Below are 11,191 nucleotides of genomic sequence, written 5' to 3' on the forward strand. Positions count from 1 at the left end.
TGGCCTAGTGTAGTAAGTGTCCTGTAGGGTCCAGGGGCACAACTTCTCCTATCACCCAAGCTGGGTACTCAAGGTGTGCCCTTCATATAGTCTGAGTAAACTCTTCTCTTACAGTTGAGCCTTGGTTGCTGTCAGCAGATTAATGGGAGGGATTTACCCAGGCCAGTCAGAAGCAAGGATTGCCTGTCATCACTGACCACCAACTTCTGCCATCCATGGTGGATCAACTATGCAGGGGCAGGGTGGTGGTGCTCTGACCTGGTCTGTAGCTGTCCACTGGGTGCTCTGTCCCTTGGGATTCCCAGGTGGTACAGATAAAGGTCAGCTCCCACCTGTCCTTTGCCCTCAACCACCCTGCCTGATCTATAAAACATCATGAGATGGCTGCTACTTGTACTGGGCTTGTAGATCCCCATGCAAAGACATGCTATGAGCCTAGGCAGGCTGCAGCAGCTGCTGGGTCTGAGGCTCACTGAAGCCAGCTATTTTTTGATGGAATTTAAGAAGTTGTGAAGCCTGAGGGAAGACCAGACATTCCTATGGAAAAGCAGTTTGGGTGGGCCCATAAGTTGGGTGGGGCAGAGTATCTAGGGATCTGTAAGGCAGGTCACCCACTGTTAACCAGGTGGATGGTGGCAGATACATCACCAGCTTGCCGTCTCTGGGATGTGGGTGGCAGATTTAGAAAAGGGATGATGGCCACTGCTCACCTTGATGCCAGACACATGGGGTTCTCCATGTATACCAACGGTGCTTTTCAAGCTGCTATGCTCTTCTGGAGCTCAGAGGGAGTGACTCTGTGTGGAGGACTTTAAAAGAAACTGCTTGGAACTGCAGAGAGTCTTCCACCAATGAAATCCCCACTTGTTTTTGCAGACAGATATTATGGGGACTTGTCTTCCAGGCACTAGAACCCTGGGGAGGGGCTGGGTGTGGGGCTGGACTCCTTGCTCCCCAGATATCCCTCCCAAATTTTATTCCACCACACATATGTGAGGGACAAGGCTATTCCTCATCTGTGCCCCTCCTATCAGTCTGGATGGATGAGGTTTCTTTAATTCCCTTGTTCTTAGACTTACATTCAACCCAGTATCTGATGGTCTGAGAGCTGGTTGTTCTATATTTTAGTTGTAATTTGGATGTAGTTGTGCAAAGAGGAGCCATGTCTGCCTATACCACAATGTTGACCAGAAGTCTAGAAACAATTTAGATATAGGCAAAAAAGGGAGCAATCAAAACAGAAACCATGAGCCTCTGAAATTCTTTGGGGCTGGGAAGAAAAACAAATGGACTCTCCTTAGTTAATGAAGTTTCTCTACTGGAAGTGTCGGAACCACAGGACATTGAGTGATGTGTGGCCCTAGAATATTATGATACAGTCTTGAGGTCATCCTCAGAAAAGCGACAAGCTCCTGTGGAGCTCCAAGAGTATCTTCCACACACTCAACACAACAGATGACCCTGTTATCTGAAAGCTGGTGAACATCTAGAGCAATATGTTGGTCATCAACAGCAATCTGGCCCCACTGATGAGCTGCATGCACACTGAGTATTCCTGGAACATTGCCATCCAGAGGCAAGTCTGCCCTATTCTTTGAGAAAAGGCACAATTATGACATGCACCTCCGGACACTGAGTTGGAGGACAATGAGTCCTACTGGATGAAGGTAATTTCTGCAATTTGTCCTGCAACCTGGCCACGGAGTCAAACTACATCAGGCAGAGCTTCCCTGAGACCTGGGCCTCTGAAACAGGTCAGATAATTACTTCATGATTATTGAGCAAGTGAAACATGATGTCATGGCTTTCGTTTAACTCTTCTAAATGTCTCGGCTCACACCTTACCCTATCTTTCCACCTCACTATTTTTCTTCAAGTTTTCCAGAATGAAAAAGACCCAAGATGGTAGAGAAAAGATATTCAGGGTGGCCACATTTCCAGCAGAGCCATAGTTCAATTTAGCTCTTTCATTCTCAGAACAAAGTTCCTGTAACGTCCAACCCTTTAGGACTTACCTGTTCTTGGGCTTTGTAGAGTGTTTTCTCATATTTCTATTTAGGAATTGATCACTGTATATCCATTCATCAACATTCATAACTTTCCATAGTTTGCTCACTCCATAACTTTTTATAAATTTAACTTAATTTCATTTTTTAAAACATTATTTTATTTATTTTTAGAGAGAAGGGAAGGGAAGGAAAAAGGGAGACAAACATGAATGTGTGGTTGCCTCATAAATACCCCTTCCTGGGGACCTGGCCCACAAGGCCGGCCTGTGACCTGACGGGGAATCCAACCAGCAACCTTTTGGTTTGCACGCCAGCACTCAGTCCACTGAGCCACACCAGTCACGGCTCTATAACTCTTTAACAGAAATAATCTCCAGTCCCCATACAGAAAATGTCACAGCATTGACAAGTGAAATGATGATCATTTCCCTGCAAGGTGGAGAAATACAATCCAAAACGTCTTTCTCACGTTCACACGCCCACTTTACAAACCTTCACAGATGGCGGTATCACAGCCGTTCTGGTACAAAATATAATATTTGTACATACCAACTATTTCCAGGTACATGTTAAATTTCACAGAAATTAAAAATACTTCCTATCTCAGAAAATTCAGTGAGACAGTTCATGTGCAGAAACAATTATTTTTGGCCCTGACCAGTACCAGGCTATGAGATGAAAGGTCACCAGTTTGATTCCCAGTCAGGGAGTACACCTGGGTCGCAGGCCAGGTCCCCAGTTGTAAGGGTACAAGAGTCAATTGATAGATGTTTCTCTCCAACATGGATGTCTCCCTTCTTCCCTTTCTTCCTCCCTTCCAATCTCTCTAAAGTAAAAAATAAATAAAATTTTAAATCACATAATTGTTTTCAACAGTTAAAAGACCAGCATTCTTTGTGCCAGTGGACGCTGCAGAGTAGCATTGTTGAATTCTCCCTCCTGCAGTTGTCACCTGTCAGAGTCTCCTAAAGAGCCTAAAAGGCTAAAGAAGCTGTTTATTGGAGGTTTGAAATTTGAAGCATGTGATGAGGGTCTCAGCAGCCATGTTGAGCAATGGGGACACTCACAGATGGTGTCATGAGAGATTCAAATCCAAAGTGCTCCAGAGGCTGGGGGGTTGTTACCCGTGCCACTGTGGAGGTAGATGCAGCCATGAACTAATGGCCTTAGGAAGTGGGTGGAAGAGCTGCGGCACCAAAGAGACTTTGTGAAGACGGAATTCCCTAGGCAGCTTAGGTGTGTCTCAGTGGATTGAGCTGAGGCCCGGGAATCCAAATGTTGCTGGTTTGGCCCTGGCTGTTGTTGCTCAGTAGATTGAGCACCAGGACTGGAAAGCAAGAGGTCGCTGGTTGGATTCCCAGTCTAGGGCACATGCCTGGGTTTCAGGCTGGGTCCCCAGTTGGGGGCATGTGAGAGGCAAGCACATATAGATGTTTCTCTCCTTCTCTGTCTCCCTGCCTTCCCCCTCTCTAGAGGTAAATAAGTAAATAAATAAATAATCTTAAAAAAAAAAAAGACTGGCCCTGGCTGGTGTGGCTCAGTGGATTGAGTGCAGCCTGTGAACCAAAGGGTCTCCGGTTCATTCCCAGTCAGGGCACATGCCTGGATTGTGGGTCAGGTCCCCAGTGGGAGCCATGTGAGAGGTAAGCACACATTGATGTTTCTTTCCCTTTCTTTCTCCCTCCCTTCCCCTCTCTTGAAAAATAGGTGAACAAAATCTTTTTTAAAAATTGTGCAAAAAAAAAAAAGTGTTTATAGGAAAGATGTTTAAAAAAATGTTGCTGGTTTGATTCCTGTCAGGACACATCTGGCTGTGGGCCAGGTCCCCAGCTGGGGGCATGTTGGGGCAACAGATCCATGTTTGTCTCCCTCTCTCCATACCTGACCCTCTCTCCAAAAACAAATAAGTGAAACCCTTTTAAAAAATGATTTTCACAGACTTAGTGCCCCCTAAATTGTGAAGACATTTGTCAATAGTGTAAAAGAAGACACTGAAAAACTTCACCCAACAGATTACTTTTGAAGAACGTGGAAAAATTGAAGTGATTGAAGTTGTGACTGTCCGAGGTGGTGGCAATGAGAGGATTTGCTTTTGTAACCTTTGATGACCATACCTGTGTAGACAAGGTTGTCATTTAGAAGTCCCATATCGTGAATTGTCACAACTGCGAACTGATAAAAGCCCTATCTAAGCAAGAGATGGCTACTGCTTTCTCCAGCCCCAGATGTAGAAGTGGTTCTAGAACCTTCAGAGGTGGTCATGGAGGTGGTTTATGTGTAAATGACAACATTGGTCATGGAGGAAATTTTAGTGGTCGAGGTGGCTTTGGTGGCTGCTGTGGTGGTGATGGTGAATTGGTGGCAGTGGGGATGGCTATAATGGATTTGGTAATGATGGAAGGAAGTTGGGAGGTGGTGGAAGATACAATGATTTTGGCAATTACAACAATCAGTCTTTGAATTTTGGACCCATGAAAGGAGGAACCTTTGGAGGCAGAAGCTCTTGCTCCTCTGGTGATGGAGGCCAACATTTGGCCAATCCAGGAATCCAAGGAGGCTGTGGTGGTTCCAGCAGCAGCAGCAGCAGCGAAGGCCGTGGCAGAGGTTGTAAACACTGCCTGGAAACAAAGCTTAGCAGGATGGGAGAGCCAGGGAAGCTACAGGTCCCAGGAGATGTGTGACCTCAGCCACGCACAGTGGTGGCAGAGTCAGGCTGCTACAAGAAGACATGTTTTAGACAAATGTCATGTGAATGGGCAAGAAACCTGAGGGGCAGATTTGTGAGAATTTTCATTCCTCTTCTGTGGAAAGTGTTGAGCACTCCACGCAAGTGTGTTATTGTCATTGTTGGTGTGCGCGTGCTATTGAATGCCAAATGAAATGATCTGACACTGACACTGATAAATGTGTTTTTAAAAATTATTTATTTTTTATTTGCTTATTTACTTCTAGAGAGAAGGGAAAGGGAGGGAGGAAGAGAGGGAGAGAGCCTTGGCCAGTGTGGATCAGTGAGAGGAGCATCATCCAGTAACCAAAGGGACGCGAATTTGATTCCGGGTCAGGGCACATACCTAGGTTACAGGTCACCCCAGTCCAGGTGGAGGTGCATGGAACAAATGATTTCCCAAATATTCTCAACTTGTAAGAAATTAATCCTTGTGAATTGTCTCATAAAATGAAAATTGTAGTTACCGATAAGAGATTTCCCATACGCACAGCACTCAAAAGACATTTCTACACTTTGAACTCTCTCATAATAATGGAAATTATTGACGCAGGAAAAAAGACTTCCCATACTCACTGCAGGTATAAGGGCATTCTCTTTGGGTGAACTCTATGATGACAAAGGAGGTGACTGCAATGGAAAAGAGACTTCCAACATTAACTACACTCACAAAGCTTATCTCTTGGTGAACTCTCTGATAATAACAGAGAGCAGAGCTCATTGTAAAAAATTTCCCAATATCACTGCACTCAAAAGGCCTACATCCATCGTGGCCCTTCTGGGAGGACAAGGCCAAGTCGGGAGTCTTACTCTGTGAGACTCTTACAGAAACGCACTGCTCAGCGGGTCCCACCACATCCTTGCTCCACAGCAGCAACCTGAGTGAAAACAAGTGCTGGTGAAATGCACAGTGACTCAGGGTGAGTTTTTAAAACAGGATTTTATTTATTTATTTTTAGAGAGAGGGATAGGTCGGGACAGAAACATCAGTGTGCAAGAGAAACATCAATCAGATGTCTCTCCGACACCCCCAGCTGGAAAGTCAGACCACAACACAGGCATGTGCCCCGACAGGGAAGTGAACCTGTGGTGTTTTGGTTCCCAGGCCTCCATTCAGCCCACTGAGTTGCACCAGCCAGTGCAGGGGTTTTCTCATCACGTACCTTGCTGTGATGATCTGTCACATCAAGGTATGATTCTAGGTTACGATTTTCAAGAAACTGAGATAGACTCTGAAAAAGTGGAGGTTGTATATTGCTAGACCACTAAAAACTGTAAAAAATGGGCCCCTCATTAAACAAAGTCCACTAGGATAGGACAGGACAGAAGGAAGACAGGCAGGGTTCTGAAGCTGTCCCTCTGCTGATGGCTGCCTGCAAAAGCCTTCCTGCTGGTTATGTCATCCCGTGTGGACGAATGTGAACGTGCCCCAAATCATGGAAATCAACTGCAGCAGATCAGATGTGGTGCAAGGTTCATATAGAAACATGAGCACACTTCAAGGTGAAACAGGCCAAAACAGGTCAATAAAATTGACCAAAGTTGGAGAGCACAGCAAAGAGACTCCTCAGAGAAATGGTTGTGGTGTAGAGGTCAGAGAGGCAGAGTTCAGCCCTGGCTGCATGTCAGCTTAGATATGATACCTATTAAAACTAATAATTGGCAAAGGGCCTACACTGGGAAGGGACCAACACATTAAGGTGTGGTCAATGGCAATGGTGACAAAAAATAAAAGTTAAAGAGAATATGGTCCTCATTATGCTTTAAAAAGCCTTGACATCAAATGCCCCCTGATGCCATTCAGAAACGCCAGACCTTCTGTGAGCCCATCCTGTCACGGCTGGACTCAGGTCTCTCTTTGATACACACAGGACTGTTCTGCTTCCTTCCCAGTTAAGCAATGACATGAAATTTTGATGATTCCACTCCTAAGAGAAAACAGAAGGGATAAAAAAGCAGCACTGTTGTAGAATAGCTCAGCACAGAGAGACGAAAGGAAAACAATCTATATGAGTGATGATAGAGTGCTGGCAGAATAAAAAAAATTGAATTTTCCACCCCCTTCCAAAATAATTGGACAATTATCCATGATAAAAACCATCCCTTGAGGAAGGGGGGAAATGCTTAGGAGACCAGTGTTTCGGAAGAGCCGTAAGCGCCGTGTAAGAGAACTACACGGAAAGCACGGCAGGAGGGACTGGCGTAGCAAAGATGGCTAGATTCAAAAAGATGAGAGTTTCCACACCAAGCCACTGCGCATGTGCTACCCTGGACTCTAGCAGCCTGTTTTGTGAATGACCATGGTGGCCATTGTCTCTGAGACCTTCAGGATTCTCAGTAATGTCTGCAACTTCCCACAAGTTGCAACTCAAAGGAACCTGTAGAGTTTGTCAGCATGCTTATCAAGAGGAATTCCCTTGGCCATAACATCACTTAGGAATAACATCAGTATATCCCCAGCAATATTTGCCATCAAAGACTCCAAAGAGATCACTAAATATTTGGACATCAGCTGCCTTGCCTGCTGAGGAACCTACAATCTTCAGCACTCTTACCTCAGTTCATAGGGGAGCAAGAAGAATGGTAATTGAAACTTCTTTTCACCTCAAAACAATTTACCTAACAAGCACTCTTCTATCCACAATGAAATAAAACTAGTTCTCACCATAACTTGTGTGGATCAGTTCGCTGAGCACCAAAACTCAGTCCTGGCACACGCTTTGGTTGCGGGCCACATCACCAGGTGGGGGTGTGCAAGAGGCAACCGATCGATAATTGTCTTGCACATCAGTGTTTCTCTCCTTCTGATTCTCCCTCCCTTACCCTCTCTGTAAAATATCTATAAAAAAGTTTATGGACACAAATAGGTTGAAAATAAAGAGATGTAAACAATATTTCATATGGATAAAAACAAAGAGAGCAGGACTAGCTAAAATTGTGTTAGACAAAAAGAAACCTCATGCACTGTCTCAAGAGAAAAAGGTGATCATAAAATGAAAAAGGAGTCAATTCAGCAAGAGGATGACAAATTTAATTACTATGCATCCAACCACAGACACCTAAGTATTTTTAGCAAACCATATAAGATCTGAAGCCAGAAAATGCAACACAACAATAGTAAAGAACTTAAACATTCCCCTTTCACCAATGGGTAGATGCAACCGATTGAAAGCAGTGAAGAATTAATGAGACATCTGGTCAAGATGGAGGCAAAAGTAGACATGATTCGCTTCTCAGGCAAACACAAAAATAATTACAACTATATCTCAAAAACAAATAAAAACCTCAACTGTCAGAAAATCAAGCTGTAATGAAGTACGACAAGCAAGGATTTAAAGAAGCCACGGTCTTCCTAACAGGTGCCTTTTGCAGGGACTCAAAGCAGTTCCAGCTGATACACAGAAACACACACAGGGAGGCTGCCAAATGGAGGAGACAAAGAAACATGGCCCAAGTGAAAGAACAGAACAAAACCCCAGAAAAAGAACTAAATGAAATGGACATAGTGAATCTGTCAGATGCAGAGTTCAATGCGTTGGCAATCAGGATGCTAAAGAACTCCCTGAGTACAGCAACGACATACAGGAAGAGATGATGGCGACACTAAGTGAAATAAAGAAAAGTCAACAGGGAACCAACAGTGCAGGGAACCAAGCCTGGATTCAAATCAAAGGTTTGGAACACAAGGAAGAGATAAATACCAGAACATGAAGAAGAAACAAGAATTCAAAAAAACAAGGATAGTATTAGAAGTCTCTAAGACATCACCAAATGTGCCAACATCCAAATAATAGGGATGACCTAAGGAGAACAGGAAGAATAAGAATTTGAAAACTTATTTGAGCTTTAGTCCTACAGGAGGCCTATGCAGCACTGCATCCATATCTCTAGGGTTTCCTGAAAAGTTCCAGCACATGTTATGAGTCCTCAACACTAGTATCGATACGTGGTGGAAACAAGCCTTTGCCATCACTGCAATTAAGGGTGTGGGGTTAAGATATGCTCATGTGATGCTGAGGAAAGCAGACATCAACCTCACCAAGAGGGCAGGAGAGCTCACAGAGGACAAGGTGGAATGAGTGGTTATCATTATGCAGATCCCACTCCACTATGTGATTCCTGACTGGTTCTTGAACAGACAGAAGGATGTGAAGGATGGAAAATACAGCCAGGTCCTGGCCAATGGTCTGGACAATAAGGTTTGTAAAGACCTGGAGCTCCTGAGAAAGTTCAGGCCCACGGAGGGTTGTGCTACTTCTGGGGTCTTTGTGTCGAGGCCAGCACACCAAGACCACAGGCCGCTGGGGTCAAACTGTGAGTGTGTCCAGGAAGCAATAAATCTGTAGGCTTTGTCTGTTAATAAATAGTTTATATTCACATATACACATACAAATGAAAATTTATTTGAAATAATAATGAAATAAAACTTCCTTACTTTGGTGAAGGAAATATCTATATACAAATCCAGGAAGCACATAGTGTCCCAAAAATGTTGGACCCACAGAAGACCACACCAAGACAGAGCATAATTAAAATGCCAAAAGCTAAAGAGAGAAATTTAAAAGTAGCAGTACAAAAGCATAGATTACCTACAAAGGAGTACCCATAATACAATCAGCTGATTTCTTAAAACAAACGTTGCAGGCAAGAAGAGACTGGTAAGATGCATTCAACGTGATGAAAAGCAAGGACCTACAACCTAGATTACTCTATCCAGCAAAGCTGTTCCTTAGAATAGAAAGACCAATGAAGTGCTTCCCAGACAGTGTAAAGCTAAAGGAGTTCATCATCACTAAGCCCATATTACATAAAGTGTTAAAGGGACTTATTTAAGAAAAAGAAGATCAAAACTATGAACATTAAAAAGGCAACGAATTCAGAACTATCAACAACTGATTCTAAAACAAAACAAAGCAAAACCAAAAAACCTAAGCAAACAGGAACGGGAATAGAATCATAGGTATGGAGATATTTTGGAGGTTTAGCAGACAGGAAGGGGGAAAATGGACAGAAAGATGCAGGGACTAAAAAGCATAATTGTAGGTAGAAAATAGACAGGGGGAAGTTAAGAATAGTATAGAAAATGGAGAAGCCAAAGAACTTATATGCATGACCCATGGACATGAACTAAGGTGGTGGGCGTTGCTGGATGGGAGGGGTCCTGGATGCAGTGTGTTAAAGTGGAATAATTGGAACACCTGTAATGAAATAATTAATAAAATATATGTAAAAAAAATAAAAACTTGCTGTAGGATTTGGTGACACACCAGGACACACTTGAAAAACATGTCGATAAGAGGCTGTAAAATACAAGCAGCATTATAAACAAGCATGTGAATGAATTTAAGCTGAGGGGCAGGGCTGATCTGAGTTCAGTAGGAGGAGACTCAACTGCACCTGCAGATGACCTGACACCTGAGCTCTGCTTAGGGGATGTAGCTGTGCCCATGGTTACTGTTCCCTTGAACACGACCTACACAATTTTTCTTGTACACAGTACACCCTAAAAAGTGCACCTGTATATCTTCAATAACTAGGAAAATCAATTTTACTTATGACAAGTGATAGGTTACCATGGAAATGCAATGACAGCAAATTAATTCTCAAGTCCTAGGTAACTTACAAGGGCTGCTGCTCCATGTGGAAAATGGATAATTGGTAGCACTTAGAGGGGCTTTAGAGATTCAGCACTAATCCAAGGCATTCTACTGACAGCAGGGAGGGCGAAATAAGGAGAAAGAGGTCAATTTTCAGTGTCCACGCATGCCACCAGGTCACTTCAGATGGATTGTGTTGTTAGGAGCATATCATAAGATCAGATTGCAAACATCACCAAGGATGCTGCACACTCATCCTGTTCTCAGTAAAAGCAATCAGCCATAACAATGCTAATACGGCCATGCAGACAGACCCAACCTGATTTGGCTGACTGGCCTGTCTTGAGCAACCAGGAAAGGAATCTCACTTTGTCCAGGACTTGTGCCTAAATAAATATCTCTGGTGCAGACACGGGGAGGGTGGAAAGGGGAATGTGGTGGCTGAACACGGTCAGGGCTGCGGGGAACACATGCAGAGCCTCAATTCCTCATCCAGTCAGTACTTAACAGAGTAGCTGGGGCGTCAAACTTTTTGGTGGCCCTGGTCTAAACTAGAAGAAGAGTTGTCTTGGGCCACATATTAAAAACATTGTGACATGTAATCACAAAAAATTCTCGTTTTAAGTAAATCTATGATTTTGTGTTGGCCCGCATTCATAGCCATCCTGGGCTGCATGCGGCCTGCGGGCCACAAGCTGGACACCCACGGAGTACAGGATCAACAGGAACATTTGCTGTGTGAAGAAGTGAACACTCCACTAAGTAGATAACAATACAGTAGGTCTCCAGTATCACTTCTGAATAGATGCCAGGTATCATATCCAGCTGTTCCCAATACTGCAGGGAGGATGTCAGTGATA

The 11,191-nt window shown here is 43.8% G+C and overlaps 1 pseudogene; it reads left to right on the forward strand.

Moving 5' to 3' along the window:
• The first annotated feature begins 4,526 nt into the window (after window positions 1-4,526).
• LOC123477829 (small ribosomal subunit protein uS13-like) lies at window positions 4,527-9,072 on the forward strand (annotated as a pseudogene).
• The last annotated feature ends 2,119 nt before the right edge of the window (window positions 9,073-11,191 follow it).

The sequence above is a fragment of the Desmodus rotundus genome, chromosome 12, assembly GCF_022682495.2.
Source record: "Desmodus rotundus isolate HL8 chromosome 12, HLdesRot8A.1, whole genome shotgun sequence".
In the NCBI taxonomy this organism is placed as follows: Eukaryota; Metazoa; Chordata; class Mammalia; order Chiroptera; family Phyllostomidae; genus Desmodus; species Desmodus rotundus.